Source organism: Dermacentor variabilis, unplaced genomic scaffold (assembly GCF_050947875.1).
Source record: "Dermacentor variabilis isolate Ectoservices unplaced genomic scaffold, ASM5094787v1 scaffold_14, whole genome shotgun sequence".
Lineage (NCBI taxonomy): Eukaryota > Metazoa > Arthropoda > Arachnida > Ixodida > Ixodidae > Dermacentor > Dermacentor variabilis.
The window spans coordinates 11,392,798-11,397,500 of NW_027460302.1; the positions used below are offsets into that span (position 1 = coordinate 11,392,798).

General features: G+C 57.1%; 2 non-coding genes and 1 pseudogene across 2 annotated transcripts; all 3 read left to right on the top strand.

Moving 5' to 3' along the window:
* The first annotated feature begins 330 nt into the window (after positions 1-330).
* Positions 331-2,145, top strand: LOC142567871 (small subunit ribosomal RNA). Its single transcript, XR_012825277.1, has one exon. It is a non-coding gene; the product is annotated as a small subunit ribosomal RNA (ribosomal RNA).
* A 1,139-nt stretch (positions 2,146-3,284) lies between these two features.
* On the top strand, positions 3,285-3,437 carry LOC142567881 (5.8S ribosomal RNA). Its single transcript, XR_012825285.1, has one exon. It is a non-coding gene; the product is annotated as a 5.8S ribosomal RNA (ribosomal RNA).
* Positions 3,438-4,503: 1,066 nt separating this feature from the next.
* LOC142567842 (large subunit ribosomal RNA) overlaps positions 4,504-4,703 on the top strand; it is a 7,200-nt pseudogene continuing 7,000 nt past the window's right edge.

Sequence of the window (4,703 nt, forward strand, 5' to 3'; positions counted from 1 at the left end):
CGCGGGCGTGACCCGTCGCCTGGCGGCTTTGCCGTCTCGGCTACGTTGCAAGTGTCGGTCGGTCCACCAGTGCTGCGGGCTCGAGAGAAACCGCAAGCCGCGATCGAGTTGACACAACCAGTCTATCGAGAATGTTGCGTGCTTCTTGCCGCGTGGCGATACCCGGCCCTGCGGGGAGGGCGCCGTAGCGAGCTCGAACGCCGTCGTCTCGGACTGTGCAAAGTGCTACACTTTGCGAGAACGAAGCGTGTTGGGGCGCCTGAAGGTGGCCTCGGCATCGCAAAAACGGCGTCCGGCCTGCTTGAAAGGCTGGACGCGCAGTTGAACGATTACCTGGTTGATCCTGCCAGTAATCATATGCTTGTCTCAAAGATTAAGCCATGCATGTCTAAGTACATGCCGAAATAAGGCGAAACCGCGAATGGCTCATTAAATCAGTTATGGTTCCTTAGATCGTTTCTTCCTACTTGGATAACTGTGGCAATTCTAGAGCTAATACATGCAGTGAGCCTGAAGCCCTTTGGGCGACGGGTGCTTTTATTAGACCAAGATCGATCGGGTTTCGGCCCGTATTGTGTGGTGACTCTGGATAACTTTGTGCTGATCGCATGGCAACGAGCCGGCGACGTTTCTTTCAAGTGTCTGCCTTATCAACTTTCGATGGTAGGTTACTTGCTTACCATGGTTGTTACGGGTAACGGAGAATCAGGGTTCGATTCCGGAGAGGGAGCCTGAGAAACGGCTACCACATCCAAGGAAGGCAGCAGGCGCGCAAATTACCCACTCCCGGCACGGGGAGGTAGTGACGAAAAATAACAATACGGGACTCTTTTGAGGCCCCGTAATTGAAATGAGTACACTCTAAATCCTTTAACGAGGATCAATTGGAGGGCAAGTCTGGTGCCAGCAGCCGCGGTAATTCCAGCTCCAATAGCGTATACTAAAGCTGCTGCGGTTAAAAAGCTCGTAGTTGGATCTCAGTTCCAGACGAGTAGTGCATCTACCCGATGCGACGGCTCGGACTGAACATCATGCCGGTCCTTTGTTGGTGCACTTCATTGTGTGCCTCGAGAAGGCCGGTGCTTTTACTTTGAAAAAATTAGAGTGCTCAACGCAGGCGAGTCGCCTGAATAAACTTGCATGGAATAATAGAACAAGACCTCGTTTCTGTTCTGTTGGTTTTTGGAATACGAGGTAATGATTAAGAGGGACAGACGGGGGCATTCGTATTGCGGCGCTAGAGGTGAAATTCTTGGACCGTCGCAAGACGAACTACTGCGAAAGCATTTGCCAAGAATGTTTTCTTTGATCAAGAACGAAAGTCAGAGGTTCGAAGGCGATCAGATACCGCCCTAGTTCTGACCATAAACGATGCCAACCAGCGATCCGCCTGAGTTACTCAAATGACTCGGCGGGCAGCTTCCGGGAAACCAAAGTGTTTGGGTTCCGGGGGAAGTATGGTTGCAAAGCTGAAACTTAAAGGAATTGACGGAAGGGCACCACCAGGAGTGGAGCCTGCGGCTTAATTTGACTCAACACGGGAAAACTTACCCGGCCCGGACACTGGGAGGATTGACAGATTGAGAGCTCTTTCTTGATTCGGTGGATGGTGGTGCATGGCCGTTCTTAGTTGGTGGAGCGATTTGTCTGGTTAATTCCGATAACGAACGAGACTCTAGCCTATTAAATAGGTGCGGGGTTCCCAGCACCTTACAACCTTCTTAGAGGGACAAGCGGCTCCTAGCCGCACGAAACAGAGCAATAACAGGTCTGTGATGCCCTTAGATGTCCGGGGCCGCACGCGCGCTACACTGAAGGAAGCAGCGTGTCTTTATCCCTGTCTGAAAAGACTGGGTAACCCGTGGAACTTCTTTCGTGATTGGGATAGGGGCTTGCAATTGTTCCCCTTGAACGAGGAATTCCCAGTAAGCGCGAGTCATAAGCTCGCGTTGATTACGTCCCTGCCCTTTGTACACACCGCCCGTCGCTACTACCGATTGAATGATTTAGTGAGGTCTTCGGACCGATGTCCGGCGCGGCCTTTCGGTTGCGCCGGTCTGTTGGAAAGATGACCAAACTTGATCATTTAGAGGAAGTAAAAGTCGTAACAAGGTTTCCGTAGGTGAACCTGCGGAAGGATCATTACCGGATTGTGAAGGGTGACGAGCGCCATTGTTTCAACCCCGTGTGGGTGAAGCAGCTCGCTGCGCCCGACGCTTTCCGCCGCTGGCCCCGCTTGGACGCGGGGACGGCTATACCCGAACATGCCGGGGACTGCCTGAATTTTGAGGGGCGCCCCGTGCGAAATTTGTTGCGCCCAGTGGACGCAGGCTGCAACCTTGGACGGTTGGCTTGGCCGCGCCCGCGGGTAGAAACGGCGTAACGCACAATGGGTGGGCTTTCTGTCCGCCTCGGCGCTCTTGCGCGGAAGGGGAGTAAGACGACCCGACCTGCTGCTTTGCCCAGTACGAGGGGAACGGCGAAGAGTGCGGTCGGTCAAGGAACTGACGGTCGAGAGCAGCTGCCGCTTAGTACACACGGAACCGTGGTGCGAGCGCTCTCCCGTCCTCCGCGGCAAACGCTGCCGAGTCTGAAAAGGCTGGCGGCTGCCGGTCGCTTCCTGCGGCGAGTATGGAGTAACGACCCGACTTTGTTGCTGCCCAAGTACTAAAGGAACGGTGTGGCGCTCGGTCGGTCATGGAAGTGGCGGTATGAGGGTGCGGCTGCCAAGTACGGAAGGAACCGTGGCCTAAAGCGCTCTCCCGTCCTCCGCGGCAAATGCTGCCGAGCCCGACAGGGCCGGCGGCTGCCGGTCGGCTCCTGCTCGTGACGCGCGAGGTGTCCGAGATCGCGGTTCAATGCGACGACGTCTGCAGGCTATTTGCCCGCCGCCGAGGGAAAGGCGGCGTTGCTGCGCAGTACCGAAGGAAACGCGGCTTTGCTACGTCGGAAGCGTTCTGCGGTTAGCGGACTTGTGCGCTTTGGGAAGGCGCCGCACATCGAAAGAGGAAAAGTACGGACAGACGAGGGACCGTAGTCCCGGATTCGAACGCACTTGCGGCCAAGCACCTTGCTGGCTTCGTCTTCCGCCTCAAGTAGACTTGTTGTGGCTCCGGCGCAGAAAGCCCCTCCCTGGCACTGGCCGAGTGGTTTTGGAGAGCTGCGCGAGTACGCACGCCGAAAGAGCACACGCCGAAAGGCGCTCTTCGAAACCACACACAGGGAGACGCCACGTGCCTGAAACCCTGGTTGTACTGTACTGAATTGAACAAACTATTTTTCACGACTCTAAGCGGTGGATCACTCGGTTCTCGGGTCGATGAAGAACGCAGCCAGCTGCGAGACTTGGTGTGAATTGCAGGACACACTGAGCACTGATTCTTTGAACGCACATTGCGGCCTTGGGTCTTCCCTTGGCTTCGTCTGTCTGAGGGTCGGATCACATATCAAGAGAGCCTTCGGCGCACAGGGAAGGTGCGTCCGTCGACTCGTTTTGACCGCGTCGGCATCATGGACAGTACGTTGAGCGCTAATGCCACGCGCCAGCGACCTCACAAAGAAGGAGACGGTGGCGAGCCGTTGTGCCAAATCTTCGAAGAGACGGAAACGAGGCATTATATTCTACTGCAGCGCGACGTGTGCGCGCCTCTAGCAAGACCGCCGCAGGATGGTGTCGGATACCTGCAGGGAAAGAGCGGTCCAAGCGCGAGGTGCCAACGTCCGTTGCCATGTAGCGCGCACGTTTGCGAGAGAGTCGGAAGCGATCGCAATCTGCGTTGTTTGCCTTCGGAGTACGTCGAGCTCCAGAGCTGGTCGCTCGTTCGTGTCACCGCAGCTGTGTGGGCACCCCTTCCGGGCTTCGTCGCAGGAATCTGAAGGTTCTTTGCGAGGAGCGGGGAGGAGAAGGGCGTGCCCCCGAAAGCGGTTCGACGCGATAGCGCCGTCTGCGAGCGAGAAGAGCACGGCACGGCGCAGAAATTGCCGCGAAACGGAAAATGTCTCCTTCGAGAGCGTTGGCCGAGCTGACGCGTTCCGTCGTAGTCCGCCGTCGGTCCAAGTGCTTCGCAGTCTCTGTCCCCTAAAGACTGGGCCACTCCAGTTGGGGCAGGGGCGACGCTACACGAGACGATGCCCCCCGCCAGGTTTTAGTCGTCCCTGCGGCGCCTGCTGAAGCGGCGCGCTGCTAAGGCGATCTTTGCCTCGGTGGTGTTTTGGGCTTCAGACACGGTCGCTTACCACGCAACTGCTCGTGCGCCGCACGCGTGCAGGCGGTTCACCGCCTGCCAGCCTCGTCTATAAGTAGCTCCGTGTTGGGCGAAGGACGTGGTAGGGCGTCGTACTCGGTTGGCGCTGGGTTTTCGAACGTGTCGAGTCCTTTTCGGCATACCGCTCGTATGACGCACGCGCGCAGGCGTTGTGCCGCCTGCCAGCCTCGTCCGCAAGGACGTGGCAGGGCGTCGTACTCGGTCGCGCCGGAATGGGCGAAAGCGATGTATCCGTTGTCGACCTCAGATCAGGCGAGACAACCCGCTGAATTTAAGCATATCACTAAGCGGAGGAAAAGAAACCAACAGGGATTCCCCGAGTAGCTGCGAGCGAAACGGGACCGAGCCCAGCACCGAATCCCCCGTCCTTGCAGGCGGTCGGGAAATGTGGTGTATGGGAGGCGACGTTCTCGGGTGTTTGCGACGGTGCAAGTCCCC